Below are 19,881 nucleotides of genomic sequence, written 5' to 3'. Positions count from 1 at the left end.
TTATAAACATTCCTTCCCATATGTTCGGGGGTAAGCAACTAGTCAGCTCTGCCTCCCTCTTCATTAAGTACAAGCTGGTGGGCCTAATCTCCCAAATCCACCAGCACAAGCACCTCCCTTGGGCTAGATGTTGTCCAGCCCCATCTCATGGGAATTTGTGAATAGCCCAGAGAACTCTGGAGCATTTCCAGGTTTCATCAAAGAAAAATGGAGAGTTGTGGGAAGGCGAAAAGGTGGAAAAGAGGAATTGTGAGGCAATGGGATATCATCTGGCCCCTGAAACAAGTAGGAAAGGGAACAATACAGCTAATCTTCCCCTGAAGATCTTGGAACAGGTGGAAGACTACTAGATTCCCCCCCACACACACACCTCAGTTCCCATGCTGCAAGGTACCAGCAATAGGAAGATCTTGTCTTTTGATGGAGGGGATTACAGGAAGAGGATCATGTAGATAGTGGCGAATGGGTCAAAAGATATGGAGAGAATGGGGCTGCAGAGGTTTGAATAAGAGATTAGCATCCAAAGTTGTAGATGTTTGTGGAATCTGAACCGAAGCTGAATTCTCAAACTCTGTACGGGATTCAATACCTATCATCCCAGGCAGCCCCCACTGTGATAAAACTCCAGATGGATTTACAATTGGTCTCTACTGCCTGCCCATCTCGTGGGTGACAACACTCTCTGCAAAACTGCACCACCTACATTTGTTCCCTCAGGGAGGGAATCTGGCCCAGGATTCTCAGAATTCTTATTTCATTTCTGAACACTATGCTGGTCTGGAAAGCATTTGATTGTTCTGTAATCTGATTGCTCAATTGGTATGAGTGAGTAGGAAGGCTTATTTAACTTGGCCCTTTGGGAATGCTGTACTGATTTTACAGAGGGCAGGTTTCAGAACTCAGCAATGCATATATACATAGAGAGGCGGAAGGGAGAGGGTATTTTTTTCCCCATGTCTGCAACAAAATAACTTTATTAGAAATAGTTAACAGCTCCTCAAAAAATAATCTGAAAATAATAGTTTCTAGCCATAGAAGTCATTCATTTTCTGCTAAAGTGAGTAGTAGGGCAGAAAGTCTGACACTTTATTACATTTGTTCAGCATTGTGGTTTTCATCATTTCTTTGAAATCCACAGCTTTCACGTACAGTTCATTAACACTGATCAGAGAGCACATCTTTCCAATAAGTCAATTTTTGCCATGTAATCTTTAGTAGATGTTTTACTTCATGTAATTTGTTGAATAATCTTTATCTTGAAATCACATATTAATGTGTGGTTATGGTCATTTATACATTACCACTTCTCTGACATCTTGGTGTTCTATATTTATTCTATCCCATTGACATCCATAGTAGCGTTCTCACTTTACAAGTCAAAACAAGATTTTTATAACTGCCAACATTGTACTCTTAACCTGGCGTCTGAAAAATAAGCTGTCTTTCTGCACTGTCTGTCTCAGTTTTAATGCAGTGTTTCTTAATAGCGTAGAGGCCTAATTTTCAAAATGATCTTCTAAATTTGCACTCACAACATTCCATGTGCAAATTTACTAATGGCCATTTATTTGTACATGTTCAGGGTTAGCTGGATGCACAGTTTCTGATTTCCATGTCATAATTAAGGTTTTGCACACAAAAATTGCAGCTGTACATTTGTCTCTATATGTAGCCCTGAGTCAGCACTGCTTCCCTGTTCAGGGCAGCACTTAAACACATTCTTAAGTTTAAGCATATGATTTCAGTCAAGCTTAAGGATTTTCTTATGTGCTATCCTGAACTGAGGTCCTTGTTAATTCAAATAAAAAAAATATGTAGGTCAGTTGAGATAGGGATAAATATGACATGCTGGCATCTGGGTAGCAGATGATAAAAGAAAATAGTGAGACACACAAAATAAAACTGAACTGATGTTTCTTGTCTTGCCATAACTTCAGTGTGCATGGCCAAGTTCCATTCCTTGCTTTCAATAGGCCAAATTCTGATACACGTACTCCACAAATACTTCCACTGAAAACAACAGGACTATATGGGCAATATATGGGGGGGAGGGATAGCTCAGTGGTTTGAGCATTGGCCTGCTAAAATCCAGGGTTGTGAGTTCAATCCTTGAGAAGACCACTTAGGGATCTGGAGAACAGTATTATACATCAACATAAGCAAGGACATTGGAATCTGGCCCATATTGTCTGGAAACATCCCTGGGATGGATTCTCTTCTCACTTACACCATTTATATACCAGTGTCACTCCATTGACACCAGTGGGTGAGGGAAAGCAGACCCCATGGATAGAACATCGAGGCAAAAGGAATGTATGAAGTATGTGCAAAATTCAAGAATTATTAGAGAACAGAAAAATCACCCATTTTTAAGTGGCAGCATTTGTTGATAGAACGGACTCCGTGTGTATGCACATGAAAGAGAGAGACACAAAGAGACACACACACACACACACACACACACTTGCTGGAAAATCTATTTTGATTTTTCCCTGATGGCTTTTGTTTTGTTTTTTCATAAATTAGCTACAGCCTTAGTAGTAAGGAATCAACAGTTTTATGTTTTCTAATAAACATACCAGTTGCAGATTACATGATATATATTTTAACAGTATAATAATCAAAAGAGGTTACAAGGGCTTCACAATTACAATTTTAAAATGTAGTTACAAATAATGGTGTTTATGTGCCAATTTAGGACGAAGCTTCAATTCTCTGTTTTGTCAATGGTAGAAACATATGCATTTTTGAAAGGTTGCCTAACATTAATATTTCTACCTGATTCATGTGAATTTGTGCATCTGTAAAAAATATATGATAAAAAGACTGACTATAGACTTACTTTAGAACCAGTAAAGTCTATCAGCTCCTCTAACTGCTTGCATTGTTTAAAAAAATTTGGTATTTTTTTTCTTGGCATTCAGACTTGTAGTTATGTCTAATAGCCCTATATACAAGAAGAAATACAGGGAAAGGATAGTACAGCGATTGCTCAGTAGCACCTGTTATAGTTAAGGTTACAAAACACCTTTAGTCATAATCCCATTTTCCCATGCTTGTAACATTCTGAAATATTCACCTTTTAAGCTGAAAATTTCCATGCTTGGTCTCTGCCTCAAGGTGATTTTTTTAAGTTTGAGCAAAATATTTCCAGTTATTTTTGAGCTTGGAGAGGATGAAAAAACAACAACAACCACCTTCTTCACAAAAATGGCTTAAGTCTGAAACTTTAAAGTTGTCATGGACATATTATATATATATATATATATATATATATATATATATATTATTGGAGATGAGGAGAAACCTATTAGATGAACCAATTGTCTCTCTGAAAATGCAGTGTTGTTCTTATGAGTACAATTTGTAGATCTAGGTGCCAGCAGCCCCTGTTTGGATGGGACAGGCCTGAGTTTTAAATATTGGTCCCAGAGACTGGAGTCCCAGCCAATAGCTCAACTAGGGTGGCTTCCTCACTCCTTTTTTCCCCTTTTCCAGAGGAAGTCCTAGTCCACCAGCCATGCAGCCGGGAACCTCATATAAAGAATTAGTTTCTCTTCTTTCCAGCAACACTGACTCTTTAAATCAAGGGGAAAGAGAGAGAACAGAGCAGCCCAATAATTGGTGCTGCTAGGCATTTAGGTGGGAGCTGAGCTCCTTTGAAAATCTGCATCTTAATGTTTTAGTCATTCCCTGGGCTAGCAGATGGTTGAGTGCTTCAGTTCCTTGTGGAGAGGGCAATGTTTTCTTTCATTCTTCAATGCTTCTCTTGCTGGTCAAGGAACAACAATGCTAAGATGTGACAGAAGTCCATTTCAGTCCTCCTGGGACCAAGAGAAGGTTTCCCACATAGATCTTGAAGGAAAGAAGTGAAAAGTAGGAGCATGGAAAACAGAGTGATCTCCACTGTCCTTGATTGAAGACCCTGCAATAATATCACCACCAAGAAAATAATACATGTTGATTTTAAAAAAACATTAGGTCAATATGTCCTCTGTTTATAATGTATTCCTACATTGTAACAAGGCAAAATATAAATCCACTATATAGTAGAATTGTTTTCCTTGAAAACCTTCTTTTGGGAACAGGGTTGATTTTCGTTGGCCACCTATCTTTGCATCAGCTGGAAGTGGTATTGCAGCAGCTCTGCCTCAGTTTCACCAGTGCCTTTTCTGGCCATAGGATTGACCTGACCCTGCAGCCAAGCCACATAACACAGATCAGCTGCTTTCAGGGCCGCAGAGTAATGTCCAAGAGAAAATATCAAAACAACCAAATGTTCAGTCCAGCTGGACTCAGCTGTTAACCTCCTTCTTTTCAGGCCAGATCCTGCTGCAAAAACTGAACAAAAAGCCAACCCAAGGGCCTGGGTTCAACTTCACTGCTCAGTGGTACACTTCTCCCCTACACAGAGTTTCAGGAAGGCTGAAGTCCCTGATTATCTCTTGTCTCCAGCTAGGCTCCTTACCCCCCATAAGACAGCCTACCTGCTCTGCTTCCCTAACCAATCTTCAACTGCTGGGCTTCTCCCTTTCTAAACTCTCATTTCAAGCTTATCAGCCAACCCAAAAGTAATAGTGTGTGGCTAATTAAGCCTCAGGCTGCTGGTTAATCCTTTCCAGTCGGGGATGGGGGTTGCATGCCTCATCACAGATGTCATTATCCTTAAGGCTTGAAAAGTGGTGCTTCTATTGAAACCTAAGCTGGAGGGTGGTAGCATGATCCAGTGGACAGGGCAATAGGCCGGGTGTTAGGATAACTTATCTGCCACTGATCTGCTGGGTGACTGTAAATTGGGGGAAACCATTATAGAAGAGCTAGGTGTTATTAAAGCTGAGGTGCATTTACTCTCTTGTGAATCTCTGATAACTGCACTGACCTCAGTAGAGTTATCCTGAATTCAAACAAGTATTAATGAACTAAATGAAAGTCTGTTATTTTTTATTTGGGAAACATTGGGAGGAACAAGCAATCAAACTGTTTGCACAAGATATGTAAAAAGAAATATGAAAATAAAGATTTAAATCACCACCCAGATTTTCTTCAAATAGAGAAACTTGCATTAGATATGTAATTATATTTTTGTTAGACTCCTTATGATTCAACAGTTACATGTTGCTTTTATACACATGAAATTTACAAGAAATATTTCTTTACAAGATCCATTATGATCAATTCTTCCTAAACATATTGGAAATATTTATATCTTAGAAACTCCTTGGCTATTGAGAAAACACTTTTTATTACAGTTTTTCAGCTTGCTCAAGAGGTTGGAGCCTCCTCAAATGTGTAACCGTATTATAAATAAAATAGAGTAGTGGCATGTTCTAGCTATCTAGCATTGAGAGACTGGGGAAAATACTGGAGAAAAGATGTACAGAGATTTGTGTTTGTCATAAATGTTGGGACCAGTTTTGAATTCCAGTCTTAACACTCTAGTACTTGTAAATCAATCTGAAACAACAACCAAAAAACCCTCAACCCTGAAAGAAGCAAACCAGCTGGAAAAGGGACTCTGGGATGTGAAGACCAGACCTTTTCTATTATTCAGAGAATAAAGATGAGGAAGAAAAAAAAATACTGCAAATGTTTATCAGAAAAAGAGAAAACCCAGGAGTGACAATAGTTCTTTTCTTGTTCTTTCTTTGGAGGAGACAAGTAAGAATAAATAAATATAGTGCAGAATCTAACTAAAACGTCCATTTATTTTTTATGGCAAAATACCACTTTAAAAGTTAACTTTTAGTATGTTTGTCAGTCTCAATATAACCATGTCAATAGGCTCTGTAAGAAATACAGCCCAGACTAGACAAGAATTTTTAAGGAAGACATGGATATTTTAAAGAGTTTCTCCTTCAAATAAAATACAAGTCTCCTATATTTTGGCCTGGTGGTTCTCAGCTTGTAAGCTAGTTTATAAACAAAAAAACTAAATAGCTGGCTCCAAAACCTACTAGCCAGCCCATTATATTTGTCCTTGAGCCTATGATAGCTTTCCCAGTAAGGGAAAAATGGCTTTGGTTGATGTATTACCAGTTCATTAACAAACTAGGAGGAAAGAGGTAGAGTCTCTTGTCAAATATTATTCAACCAGCACAAGTACTATTAACAATTACTTTATTTGATGAATGTTGTGATTTTTTCAGACTAATTATTCAACATTCTTTGTCTTGTCTGGCTCTGAAGAATACTAAAGGGACAGGTCTGGAACAAACTTAACGTGACCATGTAGGAGATTAAAGCCCCCCCCCCCCCCCCAATCTATTTCTGTTAAAAATGCTGTTTCATCAAAATCATAATGTTCTGAGGAGACGGGTCAGCTTCAATGAAAGCTTAATCATGTTTCTCATGTCCAGGATGGAATTTCTGGTCAAAATTGATCCCCAATTCAAGAATAATCAAGTGGTTAGGGCATTCATCTGGGATGTGAGATATCCAGGTTCAAGTCCCTTCTCCAAATCCGGCAGTTGAGTGAGTGCCCCAACCCAGGGCCGGCGCAACCCATTAGGCGACCTAGATGGTCACCTAGGGCGCTACAATTTGGGGGGTGGCAACCACCGCAGTATTTCGGCGGCGGGACCTTCCGCTGCCTCTGTGGGGGGTGCTTTTTGGGGTGGGACCATCCGCCGCCTAGGGCAGCGGAAAAGCTGGCAGTGCTCCTGCCCCGACCATCACGATATTGGCTATTCCGGGGCAGATGGGCTGGTCTCTCACATTTTTCACAAAATGAATTTCAAAAGGTCTTGCTCTTGTTCTGATGCATAAAGAAAACAAATGGAGTTCTTGTTTTCTGGCCATCCCCAATTATGATTGCTCATGTTACAGGTACAAGTTCTGTTGGGAGCACAGCCTCAGAACAGCTACTGCTGCCTCACCATGAGCAAATGGGTAAAGAAAAGGTCTGTGGAGCAGTGAGGGATTACATCCATTCCCTCTCCAATGCACCATCCAACAGAGCTGGCTGGAAGCAAGAAAGGGAAGTAAGATGTACCATTTGTGGCTGCAGTAAATTTCTTCCCCCTTGGAGCAGGAGACAAGCAGAAAAGAAATTGTGACTCACCAAGTCACAACTCCTTGCTCCTGGGGTGGCACACCTGCATCCCCCGACTTATTGACAACTGAACCTAATCACCCATAGGTCTTTTCATCCTAGGATCTTAAAAAGCTTGACATTCAACACTCATGGGAAGTAAAACACTGATTACTGACCCCAAGATAAAGCCAGTAACAGATGTGTTCATGCTCAGATCCTCAGCTGCAGCCACGGATCACTTAGCTGTGGAGGTGCACAGAGCAGCCCCTACTAGTGGATTGATGCCCAGGTCTCCTAGCCAAAACTGCTGTGCTCTCAGCATTAGATCACACTCTCGGGGGGCACAAAACTGGGTCTCTATATGAAGCGGGCTGAAAATGAAATTTTGCTGGGGTGCCTTCTTACTGCTATGCTATTATTATTTGTACTGTAGCAGAGCCTAGAGGCCCCAGTCTGTACTATGCACTGCCCACAACACACGCACCTTGTTATCATAATATTTATTTGTACTATGAGTTAGGAATTAAAACACATGAGCTTCATTTACTTACTAATTTCATTAGACTTGCAAAGAATTCATGAAATAAGACACCCGACTTTAGTAAATCCACAGACATATACAGGGGCATGCTGGAAAATAAAATAAAGATACTGGGATTTATTTTCAGTCTTTCTATTCAATATATTGTGTGCCATCAGGCATTAGCTTTTATTGCACACAGAAGTCTCTTTAGAACATTGCCTATATATTTCTTGCAAATGGGAGACAGCTCCTCCTTGGTTATTATTTTATTGCTATAGTGCCAGAAATATACACCGTATACAGCAGCACATGCTGCTTCAATAGCTTTGTTGCTTTTAGTTTTCTCACAATTTCTTCAATTCACTCTCAAGAGAATTCACCCTTCTATTTGCTTCTGATCACAAAAAGTCTTTGATAGTCAAGGTGCTAAACACCTGATCATTTTTTCAATGAAGCAACTTTTTGCATGTTTTCACTTGTCCTTGCCACCATTTAATTCATATTGAAAATTAAATCCTGTATCAAGCTGCTTTCCAGAAGGGATTTCTTTTTCTTTCTTTCCTACTTTATTGTTTATCAGGGCCTGATCCAAAAACCACTGAACTCAATGTGAATCTTTCTGGTGACTTCAGTTGACTTTGGACCATGTGATTGAAAGGGCAAATCCTCCAGGACACGATGTAAGGAGTGACAGATGCCCCACTCTCAACAGAACCAATTCAGTTCTACTACAATAGAAGGGAAAAACACAGAGAAGCTCTGCAGGAGGACAACATATCTTCTGTGTGAGTACAGCTCAACAGTCCGATCCACAGCAAGCCTAAGCTATTTAGAAGATAGTTTTATACAGTGGCTCCATAACATGCAGATCTACTGACTTGAAGCCAAACACAGGCCTTATCAAAGGGCCTCAGACACCACTGCTGTGATGAAGCTGCAGTAATGGTAGCAGAGGGGTTGCACTGCGGTTTCTCAGCCTGTCCCCAAGTTGAAGGATTTCATCCCCCAAACTCTTGCATAGTTCCCACGAGCAGAACCCATTTACTTAGGCTGTAGGCAGAGAACAGAAGTTAGCTCAAAACACACAGAGCATCAATGCAAGAAAGAACACACACAAATAAAGAACCAAATTTAAACTATGCATCTGTAATTTCAATAGACCCTTGTCGTCGGCAGGCGGGATTGAACCTGGGACCTCAGTGCATGAACCTCTATTGCACAAGCTAAAAGCCGTGAGACTCTTACCTAAAGCTGTAGAGCAAACTCATTTTAACTCTCTCTTTAAGTGGTCTCAGTGCCACTAGATGGGACCGAACACCACACCTCAGGAAGTGTGTGGGTTACACATGGAAATATTAACTCATACAACATTAGTATACAGCATGCATATTCATAATGCTGAACAGGAAAATTAAAGAACTATACAAAACTATAACCATTCTACAATGAAACTAAGAATAAGTAATTAAATATACCATATACTCCAACAGTAAAAGGCTGTGGTGTGGATTTGCAATACACTGTTATGAGCTGGGTGAAACCTTGTCATGGATTGGGTTTGTGAACTCACCCTTAACTTAACATAACTGTCAGCATTAGCCCCACTTAAGACAAAGGATGCATGTCTGAACCCACCCCTGAGTTTTTGACTGAGTATTGTTTTGGGTAGATATGGAGGTAGTGTGTGTGCGGGGGGAGATAAGAACATAAGAATGACCATACTGGGTCAGACCAATGGTCCATGTACCCCAGTATCCTGTCTTCTGACAGTAGCCAATGTCAGATGTTTCTGAAGGAATAAACAGACAATCATCTGAAGAAGTGAGGTTTTTACCCACGAAAGCTTATGCCCAAATTAATCTGTTAGTCTTTAAGGTGCCACCAGACTCCTTGTTGTTTTTGATCCATACCCTGTCATCCACTCCCAGCTTCTGGCAAATAGAGGCTAGGGACACCCAGAGCCTGGAATTGCATCCCTGACCTACCCTCCATGAACTTATCTCATTCTTTTTTTAACCCTGTTATAGTTTTGGCCTTCAGAACATCCCCTGGCAACGAGTTCCACACAAACATTGAGAACAAGTAAGAACACAGAGAGAGAGTGAGAGGCAAGAAAGCCAAGCAGGAGTCTATAGGTACAGTGGGACCCTGGAAAAAGCTAGCGAGAGAGAGAACGCTTTTGGCTCTGACATTAGTTAAGAGGCTGGGGGTGGTAAGCTAAGAAACTGATCCTTTTGTTCTTGGTTCCTTCTGCATTCAGAGACAGGCCTTCTCACATTCCTTGTAAATAAACAAGATTGCACCAAAGAAAATACCAGACTCAATCAATTCTACTTTGAACAGGAACATCCCTGGGGTCTCAAACTTTGACTAGCTTCTCAGTTCGAAAAGGGGCAACAATACTTGGTGGATGGGACTGTTTCTGAATCTACTTCCCCTTTGAACACTGCACTGCCTTATCTGTCTAGTCAGAAAAGCACAGTTTGCCAATATCCTTGAAAGAAACACAGTTGACAGGGACATAATTTAATATTCATGAAGTACATAGTTTCAATTTCTATAATTAGTGACGTTCAGAAAATACCCCTGGTCACTTTTCGCCAGTCCCCTACAGTTTCGCCTTCCCCATTCCTCCAAATGGTCTCAGTCAATAACATGGAAGCACTGCTTGGGGAATGGCTGCCCTTCTGTCCCAGGTCTTTGAATGTTCCAAGCTGTGTAACTTTAATCCCATTCCCTTTTGCCTCTCACCTACAGCCAGAAGTTTATTTTCCTTTTCTTGAGCAACTTGTTGTCGTCCTCCATAAGCCCCAACGTCTTGACAATCTTTAAAACATATTTTATTAGGGGAAAAAAGAAGAAAAAAATCAAATAAATGTAAAGTTAGACTTCAGATTTTCAAAGACATCTAACTTCCATTAAAAAAATCAATGGAAATTAGGGCCAATTTAACATAACTAATTTCAAGACTATGCTGTTTCTTAAGTATGATGCTTCATATAGTTACAAAAGGATAAAGCTTAAAGTAGTTTGTATGAATATTTCTATCCCACTGCTGACAAGTCCCTCCTGAGTGCCGGAATCATATCTTGTGTCAGTACAGCTCCTCCCATTTTGTCTATGTCAATACAGCTTCTCCCATTTTGTCTTATGGTTGCTTTTTATTTGGACATTGTTAGGTGTGGTAAAAAACATTATCCTTTTGACTACTATGTCTTATATAAATACACACAATTAACATTTATATGTTTTTTCTTCTCCCAGAATGAAGTGTTAATATGGACTTAAAAAAACATATAATCATATTAAACCACCTCTCCATCTACCCTTCAGAACATTTAGCTTTTCCCCTTTTTAATCTGTGTGTGACATCTCCACATTCATATACATATTTGTCAATTTTGATTTCTCTTGTATGGTACTCAGTTTATCACAACTGATGAAATGTTTTCCCTTTCAAACTTTTTTTTTTAAAATATATAACTGGAAGGGACCCTGAAAGGTCATTGAGGCCAGCCCCCTGCCTTCATTAGGCAGGACCAAGTACTGATTTTGCCCCAGATCCCTAAGTGGCCCCCTCCAGGATTGAACTGACAACCCTGGGTTTAGCAAGCCAATGCTCAAACCACTGAGCTATCCCTCCTCCTCCTTACCTGGACTGTGAATTCTACATGTGTTTCTTACCAGCCACCTAATCATGTATCATTCAGTGGGGTGTATAACTAAAAACAAATTTCTGTCCTGTGTCATAGCTAGTCATGGTTGAAATTTTTCATTTTATGTGGAAAATGTTGAATTTTGTTTAAAAAAGTAAAAATGGAAAAACAAACAAACAGAAATTGACATTCTTGTTTTTCCGCCTGAAAACAAAATAATTTCATCTGAATAAAAATGGAAGTTTTAGTTCAATTGTCTCACCCTCACTTTTCTCCTCTCTGAGCCAGGCTCCTTGGCTGGACTACATCTCCTATGATGCACCATTACCAAGGATTCCCATGATGCACCACAACTACACAGCAGGAAGAGAATCTACAGCTCATTCAAAGCAAGGGAATTTTGCACACAGAAGAGAATGGAGTCATGAGGCAACCAAACTACCACTCCCATGAGGCACCACACTGGCATTTTCAAATTAAAAAAGGGGTTTTCAGGTAAAAGTTTTCTGGTTTTGATTTTTTTGCTGAAAAGTCAACATTTTCCATGGGAAAAACCCAAACATTTTCTGAACAGATCTAGCTAAGCCAATGTAATGCCAGTTAAGTCAGCGAGGTTGTAACAGAGACCAGAACACAGCTATACTTTACTCAAAGACCATTTCACGATTGTTTTTTGCTTGCATCTAGTGCAGCAGCAATAGCATGTGGCAAAGACAATACATTTAAATAGTATACATATCCATGCACAGTTTGAGCATCCTGCTTCTTTATCAAGGCAGCGTATCTGGGTGTCCTAAATGGTGCTCCAGATGTCAGGTTGGGCACTCTGCCATCACACGAATTATTGTCTGTGGCCCTCTCCCACAATCACAGCGTGGGGAGGAAATCAGGCCAAGCCAGTGGATGGCTGCAGCATTTCTGGTCAAGCCAAAGAGTAACTAGCTGTGCATGGTCTATGATCACAAGGGCCAGAAATTTACCACAGAAAGCTTGGTAGACATCATAGAGGTTGTTTTCAATTTCTGATTCTTAGTCTTTACCCACAAAATACTCCAACTTAGTTTGGATCAGATCCTACTTTGCTTTCCAGAAATTCCATGGAGGTTTCTGGAGGCCGCATGTAACTAGAATTTCTATATCTGTTGTAAGGCTTCATTGATGCTGGGATAAGGGAAAAATATCAAGTACTTTATGCTGTATTACTAGTGAAGGATGCCGTTGAGTTGTTGAAAAGGCGAGGTCAGGCAAATAAGCCAAAGGTCCATCTGCTGCTATGGAAAGTGGGTGGCTGTTTGACACCCGCTCCTCTAGCCTTACTCCATCCACATCATCACCAAATTATCCAACGGTAATTATGTGAATTAAATATCAGAGGGGTAGCCATGTTAGTCTGGTTCTGTAAAAAGTGACATACAGTCCTGTGGCACCTTATAGACTAACAGACGTATTGGAGCATAAGCTTTCGTGGGTGAATACCCACTTCGTAAGACGCATGCTCCAATACGTCTGTTAGTCTATAAGGTACCACAGGACTCTTTGTCGCTTTTTATGTGAATTAAGTAATTACAGTAGTCTGAAGGTTCTTAGGTGGGTAAGACAGAAGTTGTCCAGTAGAGAAAAGTGAAGCTTAAGTAGACAAAATGCAAAGTCAGAGCTTGTGTTCTCTTTGTAAAAATGATGAAAAAAACCCCACAAAAGACAAATACAGCCCAAAGAAGTTGTCCTCGAATGAGGTTCTCTCCAGGGCCAGTGTCACAAACCTTGTGTTGAGGTCAGCTCTCAAGATGGTGCACTTCAATATTGAGGGAATCTCAGCAGCCAAGAGGGACATCCTCCTCCAGTTCACTGTAGAACATGAAGAATACATCATTTTACTTCAGGACACACATTCTATCACTGATGCTTAACTATCAACTCCAAGCTGTGTTGTTGTGTCTCACCTCCATCACAGGCAATACAGGCTGTCATCCTAAGGCAGAGAGGGTATTCCAGCAACTCTAGTCTAATCATTAGGTCTGTGATGGGGTGTACTCCCCCCACTGGCCCTGAGAGGGTAAATTAGGCCCAATTAATTGCCCAGTTGCACCTGCAGGAGGAGCGAAGGAGCAAGGAATGATTCATTAGACACAAGGCTCAACTGGGCAGGGACAGGTGGGGACTATGGAAGCCAGGAAGCTGGCAACAGAAGGGCTGTAGGCTGCAGTTGCTCCCTGGGAAGAGAAAGGAATGTTAGGACTATAGAGTGTTGCTCCATGGGAGGAGGGAGTTGGGAGGCTGGCAAATCCAAAAGGGGGGGGGGGGAAATCAGGAAGGTAGGAGGAGGCTCAGGGGAATAGCAGCAAAAAGGAGTGCAGGCCTTGGCTGTTAACAGGAGGGTCCCGGAGCTGGAACCCAGAGTACAGGGCGGGTCAGAGTTCCCCTACCAGCCACTGGGGACATGGCATCTACCAGGCAGAGGACATTGGAGTGCCTGGGATGATTTGTTCTGGGAAAGACTGTTACACACACCCTTCCCCAGAAGGGGGAACCATGGAGTGACCTGCCCAGAGGGCTGAATCACGAAGAAGAGGCTGCAGTTGCTGGTGCAAGAGGGGCTGAAGGATGAGAGGATGATGGGAGAGACACCGTCAGAGGAGGGCACTGCACCTGGCAGAACTAATTCCCAGTACAGCCAGAAGGAGGTGCAATCTGTGATGAGTGAACCCCCTTGACAAGGTCCAAATGATGTTACTGAATTTCAGCCTATAAAAGTGAAGGATCTGATTCTGATCAACGTCTACAAACCTCCCCACTGCAGTATCTTCAGTGGACTCTACAACATTCCAAAGGAGGCACACACTTACCCAGGCTGGTGAAGAACCTGTTCTATTGCATCTTCCTCACCTCTGAGTTGGCCAGCTTCATTAGCAGGGATTCACTTTGGGTTCTGCCTATCTATTACCACTGTTGTGAGCTGCCTCCTCCTGCTGCTACTTGGCATTAGATAAGATGCGATGGGAGACAGGTAAGTGATTCATGCATGCTAAGAAAGAAAAGTGGTTCCCAGGTTGCAGAGGGTGGGAATAGCAGGATAAGCCTGGTCAGTTACTGAAAAACTGGCTAGCCATGATGAGGTAAGGAGTTATTCTTCTTGCATTCTTTAAGAAAGACTCACCCATATAGCAAAAATACAGTTTACATTGTTTTTCTCAATTTGTTTTAATGTAAATTGTAAGGGTCAAATATTGACCTCAAACATGGGCTCTCATTGACTTCAAAGGGAAAGGAACCTGAGCATCTCAGACACTACCATTTTATGCTTGGTGACTTACAGGATTGCACATACTACATAAGCTATGTTACCAAAGCTCTTTAGAAAAGGCTATTCCATTGATCACAAGAGAGAAATGATAGAAATGGTAAAGCAGGGAATGGTAGTGCACATTTACCACTTTAAAAGGTTGCAGGCCATGTGCTTAATTCAAGAAGCTAGACAGTAAATAAAATAATCTGCATATTAAAATAAAGTTTATTTGGCAGTAAACTGATGAACTTAAAGAGTACAGTGAACCATGTGCCTTGTAAACATATTAAACCAAAAATCTCTGTTGATCATGGTGTGTCGTAGGAACACACAAGCAAAAAAAATGCAGAGGCAAGGATAAAATTTATCATGCATGCAGAACACAGAACCTATTGTTTCAAGACATGTTCAGTACTAGTAGTGTGAGGTAAAGACTTTGATAATAGCTTGTCTTCATAGACAGACCTTATATACAATTTAAAATTTATATTTTAAATGGAAGAACAGGAGGACTTGTGGCACCTTAGAGACTAACAAATTTATTAGAGCATAAGCTTTCGTGGACTACAGCCCACTTCTTCGATATGCATCCGAAGAAGTGGGCTGTAGTCCACGAAAGCTTATGCTCTAATAAATTTGTTAGTCTCTAAGGTGCCACAAGTCCTCCTGTTCTTCTTTTTGCGGACACAGACTAACACGGCTGCTACTCTGAAACCTTATTTTAAATGGGTTTCATCTTCATTATTGTTAAAGTAACTTTTGTCAGTTTAGCTATCTGAGGATCAGCTGACCTATATCCCTGTTCCAAAATAGGAAAATTACTGTAATTGCCTTATTTGAAAGAAGAATGAGAACATTTATCTGGTTTTAGATTAGCAGATGAGAAAGTGGAGATGAAGAAATTTATCATAAGTCTGACTTAATTTTTGTTGTGCTGATGGATGAATGTCAAGCAACTTTTTTTTGTCCTAGAGTTCTTCCCATTAGTTATTTTTATAGAGGTTTTATATTGCATTTTCTGTAAATTGGTGACAGTGTCTTTAAGACATTTGACCCAGATAAAACCATACCTCAATAGTGGTCTTGTGTGTCTGGGTTTTTCATATTTGAGTATGTATGTGTGTGGAACCATATACCAAAAACACTTTGATAGGGAATATACCTAATTTTAAAGTTGCTGGCTTAAATGGGACTTTTCCAAGTTTACTTTCTAACAATGAACTAATTCAAACTTTATTGGCCCAAGTTCCATGGTTCCAAGGTAGGTTTCACACCTGATTTGTATGAAGACATTGTAAAGAGGTACTGGAAGATGGAGAAAGCTTAATTCATTAGCCATTAGAATCAAGGGAAAAACAGAGAAGTCTCGCCTTTCAGGTCAGCAAGAAAACAGAGAAGACTAATATTCCAGAATCTCTGGGACTTGTGACGTCATGACACCAACAAACAGGCAAATCCAGCCTTCGATCAGTCTCTCCCTGCAGCTGTAGTTGCTCTGCCAGCAGAACATCATATTCTGTCTCTTTATCTGAATTTCCTGCTCTGTGAGCTGTTAAACTTTTGCATAAGAAGGTGGTGTTAAAGCTAGTAGTATAATATTTTAGGGGAGGAGGGAGTTTGTTAACACGTAGCAACTGAAATCTAAGAAAATTTCTTTTTTAGTGGCTCTAAGATTGCTGAGGTAGACATTAGGTAATAATTAGTTAACACTTTAAGCACTAAGCTATTTGACCAGATTCAAATTATAGATTTGATTGACTTTTGATTATAAATCCCAGCTAAAGAATATTACTAATGGCCAGCCACCTTCTTAGACTCCTTCTTAGAACTGATAAAAGGATTTATTATTTTGGGTACTAATTTGATGATTTAATTCAAGCCAAATACTGAGACAGATTTGTTGATTGGATCACAATTTGATTCTGATTTGACAGTTTTATTTTAATTCTGGTGATAGGTTTCCTTGATTTTATTTTAGTTTGTTTAAGAGTTTTAATAATATGTACAAAATAAAAATGATACTGAGTCATAGTTCTTTCAATAAACAGAGTCTTTTAGGCCCTGGGGTGGAAACCAGTCAGACAATCTAAATGCCTGGCCAGCTCCTAATTCTCTGGTTCTTAGAATTGGGTTTCAGTTTTAAGTCTGAATTTCCTTTGCTTTGAGGGGATATTTTATCCTTTTTCCAGCTGAATAAAATTATAGGCTTGAAAATTAAACCTAGAGTTCTAGGGGAAATATATATGTTTTATGCTTAAAACGATTCCATCTCGAAGCAAAAAGGTACAGAATGCAATTAAGTAGGATTTCCCACCCTGAATTGATTGGCTCCTGGAATCATTTGATCTTCTGGCACTGTAGAAGGATATATTCTCTGTAAGGAGAATCTTCTGATATTCTTCTAGAAAAGTCAATCTCAGCCAATTTCCAAAAGATTCTTTTGATACACTTTAATAGATTTGCCCAGCATTGTGGTAACTGAAATTCAGTGAAGTTTATTACAGGTGATATTTCCAGGACACCACAGATATGCATATCTTTACCTGGAAGTATGTGCATTTTTTGGCACATGCAAAATTATAGCAAAATTCTACACTCTCATCTGCAAAATAGATTTCCTCATCTTCCTCCTCCTCACCGGGCAGTTCTCCTGTTTGCAATGCAGATTGCTGCTACATATTCTGCACTTGTCCTATGTGCAGCACTTCCATTGACCTCATGTAGAATAAGCACACAAAATATAGAAATGGATCAGAGATCTGTAGCATAGACTAGGGAGGAGAATTTTCCCCTCAGGACTTGGGCATTTGCCCTCCACTTGTCAGCAAATTAACGGTGTATAACAAAATGCTTTTTACAAAGTGTTTAGTTCTTAAATTATAGCACATAATTTGTGGCATGAAAAAAATGACTAACCACACAATACATAAAATTACTCACAAAAATATGTTAAAAGAACATTATTAAGGTTGCAAAGTCAAGCACTCAAAAGTAGAAAACACCAGAATTAAGGTGGCCCATGCAATCTTAATTCACCTCTTGTGCATATGCATTATGATATAGTCTTCAGTTATATCCCAGTCTCCTTGCCCAGACATTCCTAGTCTCCCCCTCTGGTCTGGCTGTCCGAGTCCCTATCTCCTCCTGTACTTCCAGTTTCCTTCCCCTCTCCACGACCAGCCTCACTCAGCCCCTGGGCAAAACAATGCATTTTGTTCTAGTCTCATTCTCTGAAACAGTTGAACAGTTTTGGCTGAAATTAAAAAAAAAAAATCATCAACCTGAAGCAGACACACAGAATGGAAAATGTCAACCTGAAACATTTAGGAAAGTTATAAACCACTGAATAAGGCTCTTATAATGGGAAGTACCAGTCAATCTTAATAATAGGTGGCACTACCAGCCCTGCCTATAATAAGCATAAAATTTCAGCTGTATCCTACAATTGCTGGTATTATATTAAAAAGGAAACACTCATTACTAACTGTCTGATTCTGATGTCATGTAAACCAGATTACATTTGTGTAACTCCACTGATTTACTTACCTTGGAGTTACTCACGATTTGCACCAGCATACGTAAAGTCAGAAACAGGTCCCGATATCTCTTTCTAACCCAAATTGTCTCCAGACCTGAAGAGGTTCCACAAGCCCCATGGTTTCTACAATCATGGCAACTTCTCTCTGTTTTGGAGCTGATTTTATTTTTATAACCCACTTGCTTTTGCTCCTCTCCTTGTTGAAGTCAGTGACTCTGTCCCAACTCATTGCCATATATGGAAATAAAGCTGTAGTCAATTCTATTGAAGAAGGCATTGAGTTCATTTGCATAGGTATTATGTGCCCATTGGACTGAAAATTCTCTCTCCCATTGGTGACTGAAGCAGAAGATAAAGAGGGAGCTTCCCAACTGACTGGTTCAGTGTTGGGGGTAAGGGTTTTCCCCACAATTACTTAAGGGCAGGCACACCAATCATGGGTAATGTGGCCCTGTTTACTTAAAGAAAGGAATTTGATTTTAAAGAAAACAAAATATTCTAACATATGGAGACCCAAAACGGATTTGAACTGAAAAAAAAAAATAGATTTTTTATGCTGATACAGGTTCACATAGACAACTAGTCAGCCTCTATCTTGGAAAATTTCATCACACATACACTCTGCAGCATAATCAGTTCAGTCTTAGGGCTTCTAACAGTAAATAGCTACTCTCACATTGGCTACCAGGTGATATAAGCATAACAAAAATACCTACAACTTTACAAATGCCATAATACAAAACTCTCTCAGGTGCCCTCCTCTCCCCACTGCTGCAATTACACAAGTGGCTTAACACAACTTGTATGAACCCTAAAGGGAGTAAAGCCATAGAAAACTGCTTTTTATGCATCCCCCAAATCCTTAAGTATCTCTGCTACTTATGACCATGGAGCAGGGTTTCCTTACTTACTTACCTCTCCTTTAAATAGTTTTGTCTGGAAAGAAAGCAAAATGTGGCCTTCTGCAATGTATAGATCTTAGGAGACTATTGTATCTTTGAACTAAATGCCCCTGGTAAAGGAAGGCTCTTAAACCTTCTAGGTACTGGTTTCCAACTTTCTCACTCCAGTTTTGTGCCAGTGAATCAGTGGCGTAGCCAGGTTCTAAGAGCAGGGGGAGCAAACATAAAAAAGGCACCCCCCTTGGCTCCTCCTCTGGTCACACCCCTTGGCTCCTCCTCTGGCCACGCTGCCCACTCCCCCCCTCCTTGGCTAGCTCCTCCGGCCACACTGCGGCCATGCTGTGCCCCGTCCCCATGGCTGGAGAGGGAGGCTGGCAGAGGACAGGGGGGTTGAGGGGAGGTTGAGGGGAGGGATGTAGAGGGAGGGTAGCAGGGGACAGGGGGGTTGAGGGGAGGTGAAGGAGAGGATGTGGAGGGAGGGGGACAGGGGGCTGACTTGAGGGGAGGTGGAGAGGAGGTTTTAGGGAGGGTGGCAGAGGACAGGGGTACGAAGGGAGGTGAAGGGGAGGGAAAGGCAGGGGCACGGGGTACATGGGAGGGGGGCATGGGGTATGGAGCTTGGGGAGGGGTTACCGGGGATGGGAGTGGGCTGGGATCCCCGGGGCTCTCTGTGCAGAGGGGGTTGGAGATGCCCCCAGGACCGGGAGAGACTGGGAGTCTGCTGCCTGCCCTTCCGCTGCTTCTTTCTGGGGCCCAGCCGCTAGGCCCGGCCCAGCCAGCAGCAGAGAACAAACCCCACTGTCATTGCCTCGGAGGGGCTCGCCGCGTGCAGTGCCAGCCCAGGCTCAGCCCTGGTGCTACCCCTTGGGGTGTGGGGGCAGAAGGCAGCGAGCCCCGCCAGGTGCAGTCCGAGCGAGCTGCAGCCCGTCTCGCCCACTCAGCCCGG

The 19,881-nt window shown here is 41.2% G+C and overlaps 1 long non-coding RNA gene across 2 annotated transcripts in view; it reads right to left on the bottom strand.

Annotated features, from left to right (window-relative positions):
• Positions 1-3,286: 3,286 nt before the first annotated feature.
• The window catches only part of LOC122174670 (uncharacterized), a 539,243-nt gene continuing 522,648 nt past the window's right edge, over positions 3,287-19,881 (bottom strand). For both annotated transcript variants that reach the window (XR_010601346.1, XR_010601344.1), the window contains 3 exons: positions 12,973-13,057; positions 10,308-10,382; positions 3,287-8,606 (listed from right to left, as the gene is read on the bottom strand). This is a non-coding gene — a long non-coding RNA (uncharacterized LOC122174670). The remainder of the gene's footprint in view (positions 8,607-10,307; positions 10,383-12,972; positions 13,058-19,881) is intronic.

This window comes from Chrysemys picta, chromosome 5, assembly GCF_011386835.1.
Source record: "Chrysemys picta bellii isolate R12L10 chromosome 5, ASM1138683v2, whole genome shotgun sequence".
Taxonomy (NCBI): domain Eukaryota; kingdom Metazoa; phylum Chordata; order Testudines; family Emydidae; genus Chrysemys; species Chrysemys picta.
The sequence above is the reverse complement of the archived record's forward strand: the minus strand, read 5'-3'. Positions and strand labels throughout refer to the sequence as shown.